The following is a 25,043-nucleotide window of genomic DNA, read 5'->3' on the forward strand; positions in this document are numbered from 1 at the left end:
CCTTGACATTTCCAGTGAAGTAAAGTTTGAAGGGACGACTCAGCGTTGACTATGATGTAACGAGATGCTTCACAGTCATGCTGAAAGATGAAAAATATTATACCTCTGGAAGCCTGAGGTTTGGACTTCCTTGTACACATGCAGAGGTGAGCAGGTAAGATGTCATTATTGAACAGATGGAGCTCCTATCCAAGTAAGAAGTTGGACAAAAAGTGGATAATTTAAAGTATTTGGGTAGAATTGGAGCCAGGTTTTATAGGTAAACTCTGAAGCTCATAAAATTTTGCACCCTTTATTTAAAAAAAGGTACAAAATTAAGTATGAAAGATGAATACTTACTTTGAAAGAGAAAAGTACAACAAATTAGAAATTCAAAAGAACTGACAAATACCATGAATATAATAAACTCCAGAAAAATAGCATATTACATTTATTAAATAACTGCCAACACAATCCTAACAATCCTTTCATTTTTCTTCATTTCTTTGCTGTGTACTCTCTAGTTCCTTCTTTATATGACAATGATTTTGGCAAATGATCAAAAAAAAATCGACAGACAATTCAAGTTCCCTTTAGAGCTGTCATCAAAACAGTGTTTTTTGTTTAGAGTGCTGAGATGAAAGTCCTACTCAGAGCATCTAATTTCTTATATTACCATTACAGGTTTGTGCTCTACAAAGTTTTTGACAGATTGTGTTTTGCAAGGTTTTTGTCACCTGAAATCCACCTCTGATAACGAATGTTACCAATGAGGATGCCCGGGGTGTGATGAATGGTATACGCCATCTATCAGGGGGAGATAAACACATCTTTTGTAGCAGGAAAGGCTCTGGTGTCGGGAAGTTGAAGAAGGAAGAAAGAAAACCAAAGAGGAAAAATCAGACAGGCAAACCTGAAAAGAAAAATGGAGGAAGAGAAATAATGGAGGAGGAATAATGAGTCCCACTTTTAGGCTCTGCTAAGTATTCACCCAGACATCTCACATAATTATAAGGCCTTGCAATAACTTTTTCCTGATTTACAAATTAGAAGAATAAGGCTCAGAATTTTTAACCACTTGCTCGGTTTCTTTCTTTCTTTCTTTCTTTCTTTCTTTCTTTCTTTCTTTCTTTCTTTCTTTTTTTTTTCTTAAGATTTTTATTATTGGGGAGCCTGAGTGGCTCAGTGGTTGAGCATCTGCTTTCAGCCCAGGGTGTGATCCTGGAGACTCGGGATCGAGTCCCATGTTGGGCTCCCTGCATGGAGCCTGCTTCTCCCTCTGCCTGTGCCTCTGCCTCTTTCTGTGTCTCTAATGAATAAATAAATAAAATCTTAAAAATTTACTCATGAGAGACACAGAGAAGCAAAGGCAGAAGCTCAACTGCTGAGCCACCCGGGTGTCCCCCAATTTGCTCAATTTCGTGCAGTCAGTGCCAAATGGGGCCAGAATGGAAGCCCATGTCTGCCTAATTCAGATTGTTCATCCCATAAACTCTTGTTATGCGTGTGTTTTATCTGGCGTCCTCTAAGGACTGGGGCTATTAGAACAAATAAAATGTTTTTTTTGTGTGTTTTCAAGTCAGTTACTGTTTCCCATGGACAGTACTTGCAGAATGAGTAGTTTCTCACCAGAAAGGAGACAAACGTCCTAAGCAGTGCCGGATGCATCAGCAGAGACAAAGTGGTCTCTGTCAGGGAGGAGTATCAGGGACCATTTCTCCCAACATCCGGGCTGCTGTTGCGGTTTGGCTCTTGGACCCTCAGCTCCGCACCATGGTATGAGAAATGAAATGCACAGCTTGTCCTGTGCGGCCTTTTAGCACCCTCGCTTTTCTTCTTGCGATTTTCGTCTTTGAAGAGGTATCCCTAGGTTGTAGGAAAGGCAACATAAACCACAAAACCATTTCAGTGCTTAAGGATTTCCATCGTGTGTTTATCAGATCAGATAGGTTGGTGGCTATTGATGCAGGGGGTGGTTAATTCAAATTAATTAACACTCCTCAGTGCGTAGACACTGGTATAGTTCCCTAAAAGGCATGAAGCACTTAGTAGCATGTCACGATTCCAGCACATGCTTTCAACTAATTTAATGATGGGGATGAAGATCAAAGTGAGTGCTGCAATAATGCACATTTAACAATATTTGTTCCATTACTGCAGGCCTTGATTATCTGAAATGGGAGCACAGTAGTAGATGGCATTTTGATTTGCACCCTAGGACGAGTAAAATAGTTGCATGTCAACCAGGATGAGATATATAGAATGTGTTAAACCAATCTTGTCATTTAATATCTGATGAATTACGAGTGATCACCCTTCCTGAGATATGTCAGTTTCTTCTGGTAGCACACGAGGTATTGTAGTTAGAGCCAGTACAAATTGCTGTCTAAATGTATGTTCAATTTAACAACTGTCTGTTAAAGTTATCAACACATTCCGACATCCATTATACAAAAGAACCCCTTCATGCATTAAGGCAGAGTGATTATCAAAATGGTGCAGGAAAGGGAAATACCCTTTGGTGCACCTTATAAAACTGCACAGGCAACAGTTTGGAAAGTAGGCATTTTTACGGCATGGGAATATATAGTATAAATTTGATGTGGCAGTAAAATTTTTTTAAAAAAGAGCAAGAGCAAAGAAATAAAAATCTTTCCATATTGCGCACATGCTAACCCCTACTCTCTGAAACCATAAAAAGCATAAAACACCCAGCAGGTGTTTTAAAACTTAAATTAAATTAATTACCAACACATTATTATTGATTTCAGAAATGCTGAAGAGGGAAAATAAAAAAAGTATGTGTTGACATAATGGTACATGGGGTATTTGAAAACAAATATAATAAAACATAAACAGGTTCAACTGGATGTATTCTGTTCACAAAATAGCAACTAATAGCATAGTTAAGCGACTGGGCTGTTGGACTATTAGGTCATAGATTATTCAGGAAGGGTAGAGGGCATGTGGATCGGGACCAATTAGGAAGGAGAACAAGCTACATAAGTATTTTCCAGAGGAAAGAGGTGGCAGGTAGCATGTTAGAATGAGAATATAAATAAAATACTGTATGTATTATGCTTTATAGATACTCCATAGGCATATACTAAATGAATGGAATTAGGAAATAGTATATATCTTTTAATTTATTTAGCTCTTTTGAATTAAATTAGACACAATTCAGTAAACAACAAGCACCTACATGCCCCTGGCAGCGTAGTGGACGTCATGCAAAATCAATATAACGGTTTCTACTCCTTCTTCCAAACATGTGCGTGTCATTACCGCATTTCCCCACTATCTCCTAATTACGTGAGCACTTACAGGAAGCTCTACAGAATAGAGCTGAGAGCTTGGTCTTGGGAATCGTTAACAAACTTGGGTTCAAATTCTGATCCTGCTACTTGCTCATGCTGTAATACTGGGCAATTTATTTTAACCCTTCTGTGCCTCAGTTATCCCTTTCATAAAATGAATAAATGAATCTAGCTCATAGGATTGTAAGGATTAAATAGGATTTAACTTGAACCCGGGGTCCAGTGCTTAAGAAGGTCTCAATAAACAAAGTTATTTGTTCACTCGTTTTCCTGTGGGCCCTTTGAGAATGGCCCATATTGAAGAATACGTTTTTATTTATCTTAGAATCCTGCCCATCTGACCCAGTGTGTGATGTCCACCGTGCATCTTGCTGTTATCTATTTGTAGAATGAACAGAATAAAAAACACCTTACAAAACCGCTCTTCTTATTTATCGTGTTTGAATTTTCACCACAGGTTTGTATTGGAGATAGCACATACATAGGTAGCTAACTTCTCCAGCACCCAGCCTGGGATATAATATGAGACAAAAAGAAAACCCAGGGTGCTCACTGCTGTGTCATTCTTTGGATCCCAAGCTCCCTAGCTATTCTGATTTTCTCTCCATTTTTCAGATTCTGGTTATTCTTGCTTTTCATGTAATGTCTGGGGGCTTCGCTGTACTCAGTGGGAGAAGGGAAAATCACAACTATTTCATCTTTCTGGAGGTATGATTCTCTTGTATAACTAGATTTTAACTAACTTAACAATAATACCAATGGCCTTAGAGTTAGCTTGACTCAGATTTAAATCCTGTCTCTTCCTTAATCACCAATGACCTCTGGACAGACATTCACCCTATGTCATATTTACTATTCTCAGTGGGAAGTTTCTAGGAATAATGTAAGCCACTTGATAAAACCTAGATAAAGTATATGGGATAGTTTAGTCTTCTAGAGCAAGACACTCATTTTATGGAGGGTCAAATATCCACAAAACTTCATCAGAAAAACTTGATGAGGCAAGTAGGTTTATTCAACCTACTTCAGAAAGGGAGACCATCACTTGGGCATGAAGAGACCTCAGTGGAAGGCTCCAGGCCTCAGAGGAATGAACTTTCTGAGTCAAGCATGCTTAGCCATGACAGTAAGGATGTCTCAACCGGATTTTGGTGGGCATTCTAAGATTGTCAAAAGTTGACTCCTTCGCAAGCCTACCAGAATCACCTGTTGATGTGAAAGCTAGAATTATTACCCTACTCCAGTAAGAAGGGGCACCAACAAGATGGGGAGTTCAAAAGAGAGTATTTATAGGGGTTGGGACCTGAGATCAAGAGCTTGAAGATGATCTTTCAAGGTGAAGGTCTTTATTAGGTTCTACAGGGAAACAGAATCAATAGGATATATATGGGGCTATAAGAAATTTGTTATAGGAATTTGTTCACATGACTATGGAGGTTGAAAAGTCCCATGATCTGCTGTCTGCAATCTTCAGACCTGGGAAAGCCAGTGGTATGATTCAGACATCATAAACATGAGAAGGCGGCAGAATGGTGTGAGGCTCAGAGTCAGAAGCCAGAAAATCAGGAGCTCCAATGTCTGAGGGCAGGAGAAGGTGGTCATTGCATGTCAAGAGGAGAGAGAAAATTTCTTCTTCTTCATCTTTTTGTTCTACTTGGGCCCTCAGTTGTTTGGATGATGCCCAGTCACATTGGGGAAGGTGATCTTTACTCAATCTGCTACTCTTTTTTGGGAACACCTCAGAGACATACCCAGAAACGAAGTTTTTACCAGCTGGGCATTACTTAGCCCAGAGCAGGTGATGCATAAAATTAGCCATTATAGGGACTGATTGCAATTAGGTGCACGAGACATGGTATAGGATTAGGGAGGTAATATTATATGAGATTCTGCTGATGGGTAAGCAAGCTCTTGGCCCAGATGTGTATAGAGTGATGATAAAAGAACGAATAGCCTACATGAGAAAATTGGGTTTTTTTTACTATTTATTTTATTATTTGAGTATAGTCGACACACTGCATTAAGTTTCTGGGGTACAACTCAGTGATTTGACAAGGTTTTACATTATGCTGTGCTCGCCACAAGTATAGCTACCATCCGTCCCATTACATCACTATTATGATGTCGTTGACTACATTTCCTATGCTCCACATTATTGTTCCCATGACTTATTTATTTCATATCTAGAGGGTGGTATCTCCCTCTCCCCATCCATTTTGCCTGGCCTCCCACCTGCCCCTGACCCCTCTGGCAACCATCAGTTTGTTCTTTGTATTTATTGTTTTGATTCTGCTTGTTTGTTCATCCATTTTTTAAGATTCCATTTATGAATGGAATCATATGGTATTTGCCTTTCTCAGTCTGACTTGTTTCACTTAGCATAATACCCTCTAGGTCCATTCATATTGTCTCAAATGACATCATTTCATTCTTTTTCATGGCTGTGTAATATTCCTGTGTGTGTGTGTGTGTGTGTGTGTGTGTGTTTCCATGCTTGGCTATTGTAAATAATGCTCCAATAAACAGAAAGGTGTTTGTACGTTCTCAGATTAGTGTTTTCACTATCCCTGGGTAAATACCGAATAGTAGAGAAAATTCTTTATCCAGAAAATTTGTTTGTAGGAATTTTCTAAAACAAGCAATGAAGACAGTTGTTGGTTTATGGACTATTCTTCCTGGAGAAGAATTTCATAGAAAAAATAAGTAATTCATGTTGCTACAGGTGGTCTCAGTTCTATATCCTGGTAGTCATGTTATGTGGATATAGATGAGTTCAATTTTAAAGTGGTCTAAAGTATAGAGATATTTTCTACTAATAATAGAGAAGTTATAAGAAATACGTATACTTATTGGATTATCACATTTTCCATGCACATTCAAAGGCCTGATACAAATGCTGCCTTCTAAATAAGACCTGCTAAATTCTCTAAATTGAAATAGATCTGTTTTTCATACTCTTAAGAATTTTTATGTTTCTATGATGATAGGCATATATTTTACCTGAAGGTTTGAAATCTCTTCTTTTTGTCAAAGAAAGGTAGCTATATTTAAACTTGGGTTATCACCAATACTGAAGTCACTTTTTTTCCAATGGAAGTACAGTTTCATATCAAGCTATTTTTAAAGAACATTCATTCACAAACCAAGAATAATTTTCTTCTTTCCTTCTTCCTTCCTTCCTTCCTTCCTTCCTTCCTTCCTTCCTTCCTTCCTGACATTATTTTTTAAGAAAAATTTCATGTTTCTACAAAATTGAGAGGAATATGCAGAGATTTCCCATATTCCCCTCTGCCCCCACACATGCATAGCCACCCCTGTTATCAACATCCCCGGCCGGAGTGGTGCATTTATTAGTTGGTGAGCCTACATTGACACATTTTAGTCATCTGAAGTCCATAGTTCACATTTTAGTTTACACTTGGTGCTGGACATTCTATGGGTCTGGATAAATGTATGATAACAAGTATCCATCATCATGGTATCATACAGAATATTTTCACTGCTTTAAAAACCCTCATTGCTCCACCTATTCACCCTCACCCTCTTCCCCAGGCCCCAGCTAATCTTTTGACTATCTTTAGTTTTGCCTTTTTCAGAATGTTATTTAATTGGAGTCATACAAGGTGTAGCCTTTTCTGATTGATTCTCTCACTTAGTAATATATATTTAAGATCCCTGTCCTCCCTGATACCTTTTCGGGTTTTGATAGCTCATTTCTTCTTAGTGTTAAATGATCTTCTAAATTCTCAATGTCTAAATGTACCATTCATTATTTATTTAATCCATTCACCTACTGAAGGACATCTTGGTTGCCTCTAAGTTTTGGTAATTAGGAATAAAACTACTCTAAACATTCCTGTGCAGATTTTTGTTTATAGCTTTATTTTTTATCAGTCATTATTTTTTTTTTTTTACAATACTATTATGACAACCATAATAGAACCTATTGCAGGGCCTAGAAGGGAGTAAGTAGGTGTTAAATTCACCCTTTTTGAATTGGCGAAGTTCTCAATAAAATTTAGCATATTTTTTATTTTTATTTTTTATTTTATTTTTCAAAGATTATTTAGAGGCAGAGACACAGGCAGAGGGAGAAGCAGGCTCCCTGCGGGGAGTCCAATGTGAGACTCAATCCCAGGACCCCGGGGTCACGCCCTGAGCTGAAGGCAGACGCTCAACCTCAGAGCCACCCGGGGGCCCCTATGTATAGTTTGTATTTAAATTATTGTGTGTAGATTTTGTCCTTTGAGTATGAGCTTCCAGAGGGTAGATTGATCTTTCCATCCAACTACTCCTCCATTCCTATTTGCCACCACACCTCTTCTCCCACCCCATGACTAAAGATAGAAAATACATTAAGTACTGAGGGAATAAAAAAGAGAACTAATTGTAATGTTTACCAAGGCTATTTAAAAAAAACACAAAAACTTTCATAGTCTATATGATTCACTAAGTAGCTTAGGAAAAATGAAGTATTTTTTTAAAAAAATTTCATTGAATTATTGTTCTAAAGCTTATATCCTATAATGAAATACACAGAATATTTTTAGTTTGCTTCAAGGTGATTTTATTTTAGATACTGAGTTATTGAAATATGGTTTCTATAGAAACTGTATAAGTATACTGACCCTTGAAGATAGAATTGAAAACATTTATTGTCTCGTAAAAATTTTCACTGTCATTTCTAACTACTTTATAACAGTGAATTGCAGTTTCCTAGATTATATGTAATATAATACTAACACTGTAGAACAGAATTTTAAGGACAAATATTCTTTTTTACCCCCCAAATTAACTGCTATCCCTTATGATGGTGGTAAGATCTAAAAGGTCATCTTTGGATTAGTTTGCAATTGCATATAAATTCTTCATTTTAGAGCCCATGTTTGAGGTCAGTATCAATGCTTAGTTTAGAATTCTGGGCTTTGTGATCTCACTCGGAGGATATTTAAAAGCTATGCCTAGGTAATAGGATTTGGGAAACTGTTTATTCTTTTATGAATCTCTTGCCTAAACCTATATACATCGCACATATGTTTTTCCCCCCCTTTGCTTACCTGATTTAATTTAATGTCAGATACTAATTGGCAGTAAGTTTGTTTGGGGAAAAGTCAATGTCCATAAAGAATAAGGAGTTTAATATCACAAAATAGCATTTTTGCTTATGGTAAATAAATATGAGCATTCCTAGTAAAAGTTTAAACATTCTGTTGTGTTTTTAATGAAAAGGTCATAGAAACAAGCAACTCCTTCCATCAAGAGGTGGAACCTATTTTCCACCCGTGGAATCTGGGTGTGACCTTGTGACTTGCTTTAGCTAAAGTGACAGTAAATGTGGTTATGCTTTTTATGAATTTATGGGAAACCCATCAAATTCTAGAGAAAGTACTACTGCTTATGCTAAAAATGAGAGTTAATTTCAATTAGGAAGTGTTTTGGGGTCCCCAATTTTTTAGAGGTAGAAATCAGGCTGAGCACGCTACTTGGGTATTTCTTTTATATAAGGAAGAATGACTCTGAGGGCAGAGCTGAGAACCATGGAGAAGAGTAGACTTGGGGAAGTAGACTTCCTTGTAGGAAGCAGATGCCAGCTGTAATCAAGAAAAACTGTCTCCAGAGTAATGTGACCTGATACCATGTGCTTGGCTCACGTTCACAATTTCTATGGACCAATGTCTTCTGTTCTTTTTCTTCTGGAATGAGAGTGTCTCATGTGGACATTCTGTCCATGGGAAGACTAAGGGAAAGTAATTTATCTTTTTAGTTTACATGTCACTGAATCTATAGAGATGCATTTTAGAAGCCACATTCATTTTACATTAGATACAGATTATCGGAAACAGGATTTTCAGCCCCATTCTAAAATCTGTTGCAATTTTTTTGGAGTTTTTAGGGAGGATGAGTTACTTTGCAAATAGGAGGGATGTGGTCATAGGTTGAACTGTGGTAAATTGAAAAAATAAAAAGCCTGCAGTATTTTTTAGCTCCTCTTATCAAGAAACAGGCAGAGACTATTTTTCCACTCCTTGTGACTGAGATTAGCCAATGGAATATTGTGCATTGGGGATTTCTTTGTTTTGATGCTTTTTAAATACAGTCACAGGGAAATCCTGTGGTCAGTCCGCAAGATCATGACAGGTATGTGGTCCAGTCATCCCTTACCTTTCTAGACAAAATTCAAACGTGTGAATGAAGTCTTCTGACACAAGGCAGAAGATTTTCACATTTGTTATAACTTACCTGCCAGTTGAGAATTGACTGCAAATGAACGAGTGAATGTAATATTGACAAAGGAGGTGAGATGCATCACCTTAGTCATGACCAAATTGCTGACACTCAGGATCATGAGAAAACAAATCTGGTCTTTTAAGACATAATGTTTTGAGGGTATTTTTTATGTGGCAATAGATAACTGATAAATTAACTGATAAATGCAAATCCATTTACTTACACAACAAATGTTTATCATGCATCCATTATGTGCCGTTTTCCTATCTTTGGCATAGAAAAGTCTTTATCCAATAGGATTATCAAATGTGATACTAAAATAAAAATTAACATATGGAATTACAAGATCTAAGCTATAAGTAAATGGCTTATTAAGTATACTGACCATTCACAAAGAAATGGACTTAAAAGAAAACTGGGGTGCTTGGGTAGTTCAGTTGGTTGGGCATCTACCTCTTGGTTTTGGTTCAGGTCATGATCTCAGGGTCGAGAGATTGAGCCCTGTGTTGGGCTATGGGCTACATGCTCACTGTGGAGTCTGCTTGGGATTCTTTGCCTCTCCCTGTCCCCCTGTCCTGCCCTCCACTCCCACTCTCTCTTAAAATAAATAAATAAATAAATATATATATATATATATATATATATATATATCTTTAAAAAATAAAGCATTACCCATGTTGTGTTCCTGTGGACAGCTTCCATTAAGCAGCATTATCTGCTTAATATTCATATCTCTTAATTTTAGTAAACACACTGATTTTTACTGGTAAAGAATTTACTAGCCAAATATTATTCTGTGAATTTTGTGAGAGCTGATCTTTCCCTCTTTTCTGAGATAGAAATATCACCAAATCAGAGTGCTGTACCACCTGCCTAGGATATGTTTCAAGGAGTACATAAATGTCCTTACTTAACCCATTTTCTAGGAGCTCTCTTCTGAGACTTTTATTGGAAAAAAGAAGCTTTCCCCTTTTTGAGTAGCTGAGAGGATGGAGTTGCTTGCTGTCGCCTTGCTACCGAAGTAGATACTGATTTAGTGTGGACTCAAAAAAGAATAAAACTGAAATGGAAAGAATGAAACTGAATCCTGATGACATTTGAGATCCTGACTCTAGCTTGCTTGAAGCCCGATGTAGCCTTGGAATTTTTAGTTTTGTGATCCAACAAATTCCTTGAAGTCTAATAAAGTTGGGTTTCCAAAATTTGCAACCAAAATAGTTCTGGCTAATAGCATAGCCTGGCATGAGAGTATGTGTTACATGTTATGTTTGACAGAACCCATTTTCCCAAATAATCTCTCCTCCCACTCTATTTTTATCCCTCCGATTTGGTTTTATATATTAAAAAACCATGGAAAGCCCTTTCCAGCTGCATATGGATGACTTTCCTGTGCAGTATTCTTGTGGACAGCTTCCATTTGTGGTGGACTTGTCTGCATGGAGTTTGACAACAAGAACCAACATCTTCCTAATGGAAGAGTCTATATCCTTTTGACAATGTGTATCCAAATTAATAAAAACGTCTTTATCTCTGGACTTGTATGTAATAGAGAAATTAGTTTTTATTTTCTTTAAGTAAATATATTTTAATATCTTTGTGTTATAGCACTTTTGCATTTATCATAACTAATCTTGATTTTTCTTGGAATCTAGTGAATTATTCGATATAATGTGTTATTTTTCCAGATAGGTTTAATGTAAGAAACAGAAACATCTGTAGGTCTATCATGCTGAATGGTATCGACACTTAGAAAATAGTTCAAAGAGTAGAAGAGTAAGGTTAGATGCCACACTGGACCTCTGGTGTTAGGGGCGTATTATTGTGGCTGTGACACACAACGGGGAGAAGTTTTTTGCTCTTTCCAGAATGACCATTACCTTTACAAGTGCTTCAATTACTAGACACAGGAATGTAGAATATGCTCCTTGAAAAATCCCTTGCCTGTTGGACTTTATTTGAAGAAACATTTTTCCTTTTACTTCTGTCTTCCAAAAACCATGCAAGTGCAACTCACTAATAGAAATCTCATTGCAGGGGCACTTGGGAGGCTCAGTAGGTTAAACACCTGCCTTCAGCTCAGGTCATGATCCCAGGGTCCTGGGATTGAGCCTTGTGTTTGGCTCCCTGCTCAGCAGGGAGCCTGCTTCTCCTTCTCTCTCTGCAGCTGCTTCCCCTGCTTGTGCTCTCTCTCTCTCTCTCTCTCTCTCTCTCTCTCTCTATCTCTCTCTGTAAAATAAATAAACAAAATCTTAAAAAAAATAATTAAAAAAAAAAGAATCCTAATTGCATCTAAGTTCTTTGCTATCTGGTATTTTGGAAAATGTGGTCCTTGACTTCCAACCTCTGAGACAGAAAGAGATAATATGGAAGGTGGAAAGGGATAAATTTAGTTAAAGTAACTGTCTTATCAGAGTTCTAGGTGGAGGTAGAGAGAGAGAGAGAGAGAGAGAGAGAATGGGGGAAGATGACTTTTTACAGGAACTATCTCTCATGTGGTCACTACTTCCATCCTATAGCTCACCATGTCAAAGTGAGGCCTTCTTAGTCCCTAAGAAGATAACACTGTATCCTCTTGCTCTAGAAACTTAACTGCTTTATCCCAGAAGTGATATCAATACATTTCTTCCATGAGTAGAACAAGTCATTTGACTTTGCTTAACCGCAGTGGTTCTGGGCAGTATAGGGAAACTCATAAAATACTTGATGGGCATTATTGCCAGAGTCTTGCCAGAGTCTTGCCATGTGCATAGAAAATACGTCCTTGTACTATTTTCCCCAATGTTCTATTTGGTTACTATATCTGACTTAATTCCAGAATCTCTGGGTGGTGATAATAGTTTCTACAACAGATTTAAATGTGGCTTCTCTTGGTCCAGAAGCCTATAAACTAGCAAAGCAGATTATCCCCTCACCATCACATAGCCAGTATGCAACAGGGGAGCGAGGAAAGTCAACAGCAGTGTCGGAAAGGGGAAGAATGGAGTATACTCAACAATCACTAATCCATAGTGATTCTACTGCGCTAGATAAAGGTGAATTAGAGTTTTCCCAGGAAGTGTGGAATGTTCTTTGATTGGTTCTTGATTTTGCAATCTGAGGGGAGCTCCCAAATCCATTGCTCATTGCGTTACCTGTGTCCACCCTCTAGCCGGTCTTCCCTTTCTGTACATTTCCTTGGCCCCTCTGAAAGGTGTTCAGGAGAGAAGACTTCCCTAGGGGCATTGCATCGTTTGCTTTTCTGCTGGTGAAAGTTTGGTCCTCCAAGTTTATAATTACAAGGTTTGAATCAACATGGACTATTTCAGTCCATGCTTACAGTTTCATTGGCCGTACAACTTCCTAAAAGTCTTACTAGGCTTCTTGTCTATTTGATTCAAGTCAATTTCATGGGTCAGGAATCAGGAACACCGTACATTCTGAGACATAGTTTTCGTAGCAGCGATACGTCTTTATTTTCCCAGTTATAGATCTCTCTCTTTTAATTTACTATGGACCGTTTTGAGAGTGAACATACAGCTTCTGTGGCAAGGCTTGCCCTGAATCCAGTCTTTTTGTTGAGCTAATTTATGTAAATGAAAGACACCACAGCCTTAGTCGGATCTTTGACCTGAGGGAATTTAATCAGTTGAAAGTTTTTTTTTTTAAAGATTTTATGTATTTATTCATGAAAGACACAGAGAGGCAGAGACACAGGCCAAGGGAGAAGTAGGCTCCCTGCGGGGAGGCCCATGTGGGACCCGATCCTAGAACTCCAGGATCACGCCCTCGGCTGAAGGCAGACACCAAACCACCGAGCCACTCAAGGCATCTCATCAGGTGAAAGTTTTACTGGACATTTTTGACTCTCATAATCTTCACTCTAACTTTGACTGTTCTGAGGTAATAAGCACATGTCTCACTAACCTGTAAGGCTCTGAATTTCTAAATTTTATCTTTTCCCTTTTGATTCTACCTGCAAATTGATCAATTTTTTCTTGAGTTTACTTGTAATGTAACTTGTCAATAGCAGCCAATAGCAATCAATTTACCCCACCGGTGTCCTATTTTCCAACCTCTTCACATATATCCACAAATATATTGAATATATAATAGTTTTGCCAATTATTTTGTAACTGCTATTACATGGATCAATATCTTGCTGATTTCTGATATCAATTTCCTCAATTCTTGCCACCCAGCTGCTAAGTCTGCACAAGAGCAGCAACAAAGAGATCTCATCTCAGTACTTAACAACAAAATTGTTTGCTTCTTGCTCACATGAGTCTGTTTGAAGTCAGACTTTGGTCTACTGCTCTCCATGTAAGAACTCAGATAATCAATAAAGTAGAGAGAACAAAACACCCAAAGTCCTTACCCTGGAAATAAAATATTTGACCTAGATATCACAACCTACTTTGGTCCACAGCCCATCAACCAGGGCCCATTTACCACATCCAGGCCCCAACTGTGAGGAAACGGGAAACATAGTAAAGTCCATGGAATATTTGGAGGGCTTAAGTCACCTCAATATACCTGTTCACTGGGTGATTCTATTTCTACATCTAGATCCTAAGGAAATAAAAGAGTTGTGCACAAAGATGCATAAACAAGGATATTCATTACATGGTTAGTTATAATAGTAAAACAAAATTTAAAAGACTACAAAAAAGTATGAACAATGTAATTGTCCCCCCACACAAAATGATTATATATCATTATAAATATGATGTACCTTTCTTAGAATACTGCATATCTAACAAAGTTATATTTATAAAGGACTGAGCAATCATTCCCTATATGGCATTATATAACATTGCCAACAATAATGACAGTGATAAGTAATACACAACATGAAATGAGAACATACTGTGCTCTAGACAGTGTTCTAAGAATTCTGTAAGTACTGGCTCATCTATTTCTTGAAGAAAGCCCATTTTATATAAGAAGAAATGAAGGCACAGAGAGGTGAACAAGAGAGAAATCATTTATTAAGAGCAGAAATACAGAAAGATACAAATAAGGTATAGGTGGAAAAGAAAAACCTACCACATTCACTTAATGGACTAGAACATAGGGTCATGAGTAAGAAAATTAAGACAAGAAAATTTCATTTAAAATGGAGTCAGGAGGCCAGAAGAGGGACCTCTTATGCTCTACCACTCTAGTCTTATTTGGCAAATAGATACTATCTATTACCCTGGCAAATGGAAGGAAGGTTTTCTTATCCAGTAATAACCTGGCCAATAAGAGACTGTCACAATTCAGCCAAAGAGGAGCCACTACACTTTGAGATCTCAGTTTACTCCAATGGATCTTTTGTTAATAAAATCCCTGACAATTCCTGTCTTTGCTCTATAAAAGAGTTTCCTCTCATTTGTCCTCTGGACTTGCCTATGGTTTTGTCATAGCTTGCATGTCCCCAGTTGCAATTCTCTGCTATTCCTCAATAAATGTTTGTTTTTTTTTTTTTTTCTGTTAAAATAACTGACAATTTTATTTTTAAGGTTAACAGTAAAATTGAGGGAAAATATTAGTTACAGAGATTCTGAAGTTATGTAAATCAATTTTATGTATTTACTTATGGTTGCCTTCAGAGTTCTCTTTTCTCTCATTTTTTCCCTTTTTTATAAAAAGTAGAAATATGGGATGCCAGGGTGGCTCAGCAGTTGAGCATCTGCCTTTGGCTCAGGGCATGATCCCAGGCTCCTGGGATGGAGTCCTGCATGGGGATCCCTGCAGGGAGCCTGCTTCTCCCTCTGCCTGTGTCTCTGCCTCTCTCTGTGTCTCTCATGAATAAATAAATAAATTTTTTTTTTAAAAAGTAGAAATATGCTCCTATACCAAATTAATGGATGCATTCTTTAATTTTTAAAGTATGTTATTAGGCATAAATAAATGCCTGAGACATGAAGAAGGTATACTATAAAATCCATTGTTTGTAAACATATTATCTTTGTATTTTTATCCCAACTTAATGACAGTATCTGTCATCACTACCGAATTATATTAAATTTCCTGTGATCAAAAATCACTGTTATGTTTTTTTTTTCAGATGTTTACATTGGGGAATATATATGTCAAATCATGATTATTAGATTACTGTTAATAAGCATGGAAAGGGACTCTTCAAAGATACTCTAATACATTTATTTGACAAACAGATCTATTTTTTAAATGTACTTATTATATTATGAACTACTGGAGCTCAGGACATACTTGAAAAAAAAGTATTAAAAGACCCATATTCTGCAAGAGTTTAACAGTGAAATTATATTTTTCTTTCATATTAAAATAAAACAACTTTGAAATTGTTCAAAAAATAAGGGAGATTTAGGGATGCCTGGGTAGCTCGGTCAGTTAAGTATCTGACTTGGTTTGATCTTAGGTTATGATCTTAGGGTTGTGAGATTGAGCCCAGCTTTGGGCTCTGTGCTATGTGGGAAGCTTGCTTAAGATTCTCTCTCTCCCCCTCTCCCTCTGCTCTGCCCGCACTCACTCTCTCCCTCTCAAAAAAAAATGAAATAGAGAGGATTTAAAGACCTCATGTAATTGTGAGGAAATGCAAAAGAAACATGGACTGCAGGGTAGGTTTGACTCAATTGTTTAATAAAGTTATCAAGGATCCTTTCCCTCTCATTTTTCTGCTTTCAGGTGTCAGAGTTATGTCAAGGGAGGTGTCCTATTGTGGATCCAAGAGGAGTGCCACACTTCCCTCTGCTCCTTCCATCCTTCTCTGCTCTGAAGAAGAGGACAAGGGTCATTTCCCAAAGGTCTTTCATAACATGGGGAAAGCTTCTTTCCCAGAAACCCCAAGCTGGTGTCTTCTCCCATGTGCTGCCCTGAATTATGCCTCTTGCATGCTCTTGAAAAAGGCCTTAGCTAATTGGCTTATCCCTGAGACAGTCACCAAGATAAAAGGGATAGGATTGCTCTGATTGGCTTAGACTTTACAAGCCTCACCCTGGGACCTGGGGTTGATTCCTCAAGCTGCATGCATGTAACATAAGATGGACAGAGTGGAAGCCATGTGGTGGAGTCAATCGCAAAACAGGAGTCAACCCAAAAGAGTCTTTGTAACTGGCCATCCTCTAATAACCAAAGTCAAATAATTGGTACCATTTGTAGCCTGTTAAAATACTAGGCTTTATTCACCAGAAAGCAGCTATGAGAACTTAAGGAACCTGCTTAATACTTTGAAAACTTATCCTGGGCTTTCCCTGGCAATTAGAATCCATTTCAAAGATAAGGATTCCATAGTACTCTGACTTTAGGTCAATAATAATGCCCTACTATGATGAGAGAATGGGACTGTGTTTCCAGAGTGGGAGGAAGTTTGAGGAGTCTACCCTGGAAACAAAATCCCCTTATCTCATAGTTTTGGTGCCATGAGAAGCATAATGAACCCAGAACAAGTGCTGAAGGGGTAAGGAAAGAAACATATGGAGATGCCAAATATGTCATTTACCAACTTTATGTTTTCCCCCTACGGTTGGCTCACAGCCATGTTTATGGAAAATGAACAGTAATTGACGCTAACCATGGTTCCCTCTTGTGACATGGTCTCTGGGTTGGATTATCTCTCTTGAGTATTTAATCATTTAAGTAATGGTCACAATCTAATTCATAAACACTCTTTCAAGATGAATTTAATTCCTCTGCAGCCTCCAAATGATAAGACAGAAGAAAGTGGGGGGCGAGGGAAAGGGTGAAGTGATCCCTAAAGTACCCTTCTGCAAAGGAAATGAAATAAATGGCATCCATATGCTTCCAGAGTGGTGTAGATTTTTCAGTCAGAATGCATACCAGTCTAAGAAATTAGGTAGGATACCTCTAGGTTCTGTTTATCCCCACCCTCAAGAGAGAGCGTTTGGATTGTGGCTATACCCTGGGGTATTTCTGGCGATTCGGCTTTTTGAAGTACCCTGCCTTGAGGAAGTGGGGTGGAGAAAGATTTCCTTGTGGATGTTAACCCACTGAAAAGTGGCACCCAGAAGGTTGAGAGCTAGCCTTAAGGAAACCTCAAGGAATTTTCTGTTATGGTAAATGTGGGAGAGTTTGATTTATATGTGCAAAAAATGAACATTTTGGCAGCGTCACAGAAATTCACATCACTGTACAGAAATATGCCCTGAGGATCTGTGTCCAGTGAGTATTCAGAGTATCATCATGATGATCGAGGAGGCCCAAAAGCAATGTACTGAATGCTTTGTTCAGAATGCAGCCCACTCGTTGTCCTTGGAATTATTGCTCAAAAACTAGTTCCAATCCTCCAAAAAAGAAAAAAAAAAGTCGAGTCTAATAATTGTTTGTTTATGTATCTAAAACATGGTAAAAAATACCTCGGATCAGGTGTCTAAGTTGCTCTGCAGTGCCAAAGAGCCACCTAATCATAATGCCTCAAAATAACAGACATTTATTTCTCATTCCTTCTCCAAGACTGCAGCGGGCTAGCTGGGCAGCTCTGCTGTACATCCTCCTCACTCAGGAACTCGGGATGCAGAAACCTCCATCTTTATGCCGCGTAGTTGCCAAGGCAGAAAAAAGTAAACATAGCAATGGCACATTGGCTCTTAAAACTTCAGTCTAGAAATGATAGCATCACTTCTGCTTATATTCTTAAAAAAATTTTATTTATTTGAGAGAGAGAGCAGAAGCAAGGGGAGCTGCAAAGGGAAAACCTGACATGGAGCTTGATCCCAGGACCCTGAGATCATGACCTGAGCTGAAGGCAGATGCTTCATCAACTGAGCCACTCAGGTGCCCCACTTCTGCTTATATTCAGAACAAGTCAGAACAAGTCACATGGCTGCCTCTGCCTTCTACGATATAGAAAAATACATTCCTCCCATATTTCCATAAGGAGAAGTGGACACTCTTAGTGAACAGCACTAGTGACCACCCTCCTAAGCAACATAGATCCAGCTTACTGCAAATATAAAAATATCCTGGCTTCTGATAAAGAATCCATTGCTATTGATTGATATATTGTATTCGCAAAATCTCAGAAAAAAAAGAGTCCATTGCTACTCTATATACCTGGTATTCAGCTTAATTACTTGATTTTTTAACTCATAATATATTAGAAAATACTTGAAACAAAAGTGCTTTACAGCATGAATCAGTTCACTATGGCTGCCATGATAACAAGATACCACCCAAGAGTGGCTTCAACAATAGAAATTTCTTTCCTTACAGTACAAGATGCTGGAAGTTGAAAATCAAAGTGTCAGTAGGATTGGTCTCTTCTGAAGCCTGTCGTCTTGGCTTATAGATGGCTGTCATCTACTTGTGTCTCACATGGTCTTCCCTCGGTGTGTATCTGTGCCCTAATCTCCTCTACTTACAGGGACCCAAGACATGAATCATAGTGAAGAGAGCCAATTCTAATGACCTTGTTTTAGTTAATTACTTCTAAAGGCCATACAGTCTCCAAATACAGTCACATTCTAAAGTACTGGGAGTTAGGACTTCAACGTTTCTTCAGTATGGATTTTGGGGACACAATTCAGCCCATAATACAGCATAATGGAAGTAAAATTAAAGATAAGAAAAAAGAATAAAAAATAGACTCAGAGATTTAAGAAAATCAGGTAGTCTGATGGTATTTTTTAGTGGGGTATGTATACGGACATATGTCAAAGAACTTTTGAAAAATTCTTTCCTAACATCAGTGGCTGGGCCATAAGCGATGCAACAGATTTCTTCAATTGAGGAAAAAAGATGATTGGGAGACCATGGTCTATTTCTAAGAGACACTTGCAATACCTAATAATAAAGGGAGGGAATGTATGGCAGAGAAATTTATTGCTCTCTGTGCATCCCTGTGCTCTCTGAATATATTTTCCAACCAATTTTCCATGAGAGAGACTTGTTCTCACAGATGAGCTGAGTGAGCAAGGAAGGTATCTAGAAAAAAATGTTCCAGACAGAAGAGACACCAGGTTCCATGGCCTCAAAAAAGAGCTAAAATAAATTTCATGTGCTTGTTATTTTGGGAAATTTGAAAATAAAAATTCTTGACTCTTATCGTCCCAAATGTAGCATTTCCAAATTCTTGACAGAATTGGTCTTTGAATTTGGGAATGAGAAATTAGAATTTCTGGAAATTTTTAGGATTTCTCAAAATAATATTATTTTGTATTTTCATAGCTCTCTATCTGCTTTTAGTAGTAATTAGTGACCATGAAAATAAACAGTGAATATTTTATCTGCAGTAGATTTACATCATTTAACCAATATCTTGTAACAAGATTTTGTATTTTAGTAATATATATGAAACATCTCAACTTGATATACTTCAAATATATGAAGTAGTTATATATTCCATAATAAAATTCTAAAGGAAGGACATGATATATTTCATAATAAAAAATGTTAAAAGGAGAACTAACACAAAATAAATGCCAAATGAAAGAATTTAAAGTGGAAAGGCAATATAAAATATTTAATTATTTATAAGTTATCATTATTAAAATGAAATTTTAAAACACCCAAGACATTAATTGCCCTATTCAATACAATTGATCCTTGTTTTGTAACCAATATTTCAGATATAGAATAATTTATTTCCTTTTGAATTAATGTTGGTCAGATTTTTAAAAGCATGTTCAAAAACATCTTTAGATTGGTACATAGTGCTTACTACAACAAACTCATTTCAATTTTTAGCAATAAAAGCTTTTGTTTGCTTGCCTTGACTTTTATTTGCCGTTGGAATTAATATTGCTTTGCATTATTAAACTGACTTTAGAGCCGTTTCTGATTTCATGTTGGAGTATCCCACAAGAACATTCACATTTTCTTTTCTTGCATTAATTCTGTTAAAGTGTTTACCAGAAAAAAAAAATAAAGTGTTTACCAGGAACTGTAGCCTATAGCTAATATTCAAACACAGCAACGAACATTAATAGTCAGTATTTGAATAGCGCAACATGCAGATTTCCTATCAAGGTTAACAACACTACACAGAATCATATGTTGAAATTGCTAATCAAAACCATTTTGCTTCCTAAATGTGTTATTTCTTGGAAGAACTCTCAAAGGATTTGTATAAAGTACACAATGCATACAAACTTAACTATTATTTCCCTTTGCGAGAATTGCTCACCATTAGCAATGGATGGCCACGAACACAAATTTATAACAAGGCAACGGCGAAGAGCTGTTCTTATCACCTACCTCCTTGTCCTGTTTTCTAAAAAGGTTGACCTCAAACTTTGACTCACTATGTAGGTGTCTCCTGACTTTGCTTTCAAGACAGTGTTAACCTTTGGACTGGTACCATTTCTATCTTTCTAGTTAAGCTTTAATTCCCCTCAGAGGGGAACTATATAATACTTCTTCTGTTTTCCTGGTTTCTTGATAGATATTTCATGAGACTGAGGATTTGGAAAAACATATACATTTCCCAATAAAGATGGGAAAGGAAATCCTCCACAGAAACATTGTCCGGGTGAGAAAAGAGAAGTTGTAATTGGGTAAAAATTCAGCCAGTTTTCTTAAGTATAAGAGAAAGAGGCAAGTTACCTAAGTTGAGTGGAAAAAAAAAAAAAGGATAGAATTGGATACATGAAACTTTCATTAGATCTGTGGTTCTCAGAGTAGAGTCCCTACACAAGCAACATCAGCCATTACCTTGAAACTTGTTAAAAATGCCAATCGTTGGGCCTCTGTACGGACCTGCTGAAGCAGAAGCTCTGAAGGGGGAGCCCAGAAATCTGAGTTTTTAAAAAGCCTCTAGGTGATTCTGAAGTACAAAAGGTTTGGGATGCCTTCATTGGATTATCTTCATTTTAAATGCCCCTTCAGAGAGAAGTTGTTTTCTCTCTTCATATTTTATTTGTTTGTTTATTTATTTTAGATGTGAATAGATAGCTCCTTCTTCAAAACAGAGGCATGAGAGACTAGAGGGAGTAATATCTGTTCGTTTCTGCATGCTATCTTCTAAGGAACCTAAAATATTTTGGGCCACTGCCTATTTTCTGGTAGTCTGGATCTTTCACTAGTCGCTTAATAAAAAATTCCTTGTAGACAATGCTCATAATTGTTTCTGAAATGTCACTTTACTCATCCTTGCATGTTTTTGGTAAAAATACTACATTATTAAGTAGTTAAATGGAAACACAATAAGCACTCATTACATGCTTAAGTGGTGTACTAAGTGCTGCACCATGTACAGATATGAACATGACTACTGCCCTTAAAAACTGTTCCAGAAAAAACAAACAAACAAAACAAAACAAAATAACAACAACAAAAAAACTATTCCAGGATGGTGTAGTAACAGAGAAACGTAGATTACCAACTATGATACAAAACTGTAAGAAATAAAATTTATAACAGAGATATAGCACACAGAAAAATATGTGTGTGTGTGTGTGTGTGTGTGTTTTCTCCCCCAAAGAGATACTTTTAGTTGTTTGGAAAATCACATTAATCAAGATCAGCCATTCCTTGGGTCGTTAACAATCCATTTCAAATCCTGCAGTAACAGTGGAAGGGTGCTATTTAGTGAAGAGGTCAGACGAATAATTCGGCCACGATGCTTGCAAGGAAATGGTTGGGCCACAGGGTAGCTTAACCCTTAATTTTATCCATTTCAGTGGTTGCCACAGATTCCCACAACTGACGTTGATACTTTTCTTGCAAACAAGTGAAAACTGCATAGCTTGGTTGGCATTAGTCACTGTGAATAGTTGCGGCCCGAGCTAAGGATTAAAGTTACATGGAAAATATAGTTATGAAATTGGGTTTTCTATATCAGTATATGTTATAGAAACCACTACTCTGAAGATGGCAGGAACTTGATAAGCAGGGTCAAATTCAAAGAAATGATGGGGAAAAATATCAATTTTCCTAAAACTGAATGCACTATATTATCTCAAAATCACTTTATTACCATGGATATAGCTTGTTCCTTGAAATCTTTAGAGGCCTTCTTCGGATACATTTGCATGGAAGAGCTCAGACAAATCTGTCTTTCAAATGAATCCATGCCGATATTTTCTGATTTCACTTCTTTCTGATGAATGAGTTGGTCTATAAGCCTCCTGCATGTATGATTGATTTTGCTATGATGTCCCCAGCACAGAAGCAACTACTTGTCTCAAAACTGTGTACAAGACCTGCTACTGCATATGCAGACCTCAAAATCAAGACAAAAGAGCTCCTACCGCCACCAACCAGCCAACAACAAAATGGAGATGGGAGGGTTGAGAGAAGACTATCTTTTTTTTTTAAATTATTTTTTTATTTTTTTATTTTTATTTTATTTTATTTTATTTATTTATTTATTTATTTTTTTGAGAGAAGACTATCTTATCCTTGGATGTTGCTCCTTTATAATAAATGGAAATATAACATCACAAGATTACAATTTAATAAGCTCCAATTCCTCATTCATATTCCCATGCATGATATCATCAATTGATGATTATTGGTATCATAAATTGATAATCACATTATATTCTGTGTGAGATCCGTGTTCCTTAATATTTTCTGGTGGGTAAAACATATTTTAGACACATAGCACAGCCATAGATCATTTAAAGATAGAAGCAAGGACACCTGGATGCTTAGTTGGTTGAGCATTTGCCTTTAGCTCAGGTCATGTTTCCAGGGTCCTGGGATCAAGGCCCGCATCAGGTTCCCCGCTCAGTGGGGGGTCTGCTTCTCCCTCTCCCCCACCACACCCCTGCTCATGATCTCCCTCTCTCTCTTGCTCAAGTAAATAAATAAAATCTTAAAAAAAAAAAAATAACAAAGAAGCAAAAGCCAAAATTAGGTCAATTTGCATATTAGGGGTAGTTCTAGATGTTCATATGGCTTATTTAATCACAGAACAAAAATTATAATTATATCTCTTCAAACCTTCAATACATCAGAAATGAGGCTTTAGGCTTTCTCAAGATATTTTTCTATCTTTTGCTTTTGTTGTATTTTTTTAAATAATAAACTTATTTTTTATTGGTGTTCAATTTGCCAACATACAGAATAACACCCAGCCAGTGCTCATCCCGTCAAGTGCCCCCCTCAGTGCCCGTCACCTATTCACCCCCACCCCCCGCCCTCCTCCCCTTCCACCACCCCTAGTTCGTTTCCCAGGGTTAGGAGTCTCTCATGTTCTGTCTCCCTTTCTGATATTTCCTACCAATTTCTTCTCCCTTCCCTTCTATTCCCTTTCACTATTATTTATATTCCCCAAATTACATACAACATCCATGATCATATATACCTATCTCACCTGGATTCACTGTGAACTTGTGGTCACCAGCTAAAGAAGGTTTAACCCCAGGCCACCTGGGTGGGTTCAGTTGGTCTAGAATCTGCCTTTGGCTCAGGCCATGATCCCAGGTTCCTGGGATCTAGCCCTTTCCCCCCTCCTCCCAGCTCTTATTCTCTGTTGCTCTCTCTCTCTCTTTCTTTCCAATAAATAAATATATTTTTTTAAAAGTCTAATCCCTTCTCTATGTAGCCTTCACTGTAGATCATATTCCTTGTTGCTGCTACCATCACTCCCTTTACTTATCTTCTTGACAGCGTTTACCAAGTGAAGGAATAAACATTTGTTATTGTAGATCAGAAATTCCTTGAAGCACAGACTAATTTATTTTTTGAAATAGAATTATTTTCCTTTTTTTTTTTGAGACTAATCTTGTTTATCATTTTTTCCCGTAGGTCAGGGATTGGCAAGAAGGGCCTACTGCTGCTTTTTGTCCACCCAATGAGCTAAGAATGGTTTTTAAATTTTCAAATGATTGAAAAAAGGAAGAAGTATTCCTGACATGTGGAAATTATATGACATTCAAATTTTGGTGTCTATAAATAAACTTTTACTGGAATACAGCCTGGCTTGTTCATTTGCATTTTATCTGTGACTGCTTTCATGTTTGCAAGAGACAATGAATGACCTGTGAATTCTAAAACAAAGTTTAACTGGGGTTGAATTTGCTTCTGGGCTCCAGACGGCAATTGGCAAAGTCTGGAGACATTTTTGGTTGTGATAACTGGATAAAGTGGATACTACTGGGGTCTTACTGGAAGAGACCAAATGCTGCTAAAGATCCTGCGGTGAACAACACAACCCATTCAACTAACAATTATCTTCCACAAAATGTCAGTAGTGCTGAGTCTGAGCAACTTTGGCCTTAAATATTTACTATTTGATCCTTTACAGAAAATGTTTGCTAAACCCTGCCCCAGATCCTAAGAAAAAGTAAAGGGACCAAAGTTTCCTCTGATAATTAGAAGATACGTATACTGAATTTAGGTACAGAAATTTAAAAATATGAGTAAAATGTAGAAAATTTCACTGAATCTTTTATATGAAATAAATGCTTCAAGAAACCACCCCACCAAAGTCAAGTGGTTCTAACTGCACTCAATAAGTAAAAAACAAAACAAAACAAAACAAACCTCTCCTGAGAAGTGATATGGTTAAAATTGTGAAAACAGAGACAAAATCACATAAACGTAAAATCAGTTGCTTATTTTGCCACGGGTGCCAGGCAACTAGGTGAGGACATTATTCTAGTTTCAATT

The 25,043-nt window shown here is 37.3% G+C and overlaps 1 long non-coding RNA gene across 1 annotated transcript; it reads left to right on the plus strand.

The window, feature by feature from the left end:
* Positions 1 to 3,909: 3,909 nt before the first annotated feature.
* Positions 3,910 to 24,332, plus strand: LOC140610693 (uncharacterized). Its single transcript, XR_012012249.1, has 3 exons — positions 3,910 to 4,004; positions 16,155 to 16,273; positions 24,180 to 24,332. It is a non-coding gene; the product is annotated as an uncharacterized lncRNA (long non-coding RNA).
* Positions 24,333 to 25,043: the final 711 nt, after the last annotated feature.

This window comes from Canis lupus, chromosome 2, assembly GCF_048164855.1.
Source record: "Canis lupus baileyi chromosome 2, mCanLup2.hap1, whole genome shotgun sequence".
NCBI classification, from domain to species: Eukaryota; Metazoa; Chordata; class Mammalia; order Carnivora; family Canidae; genus Canis; species Canis lupus.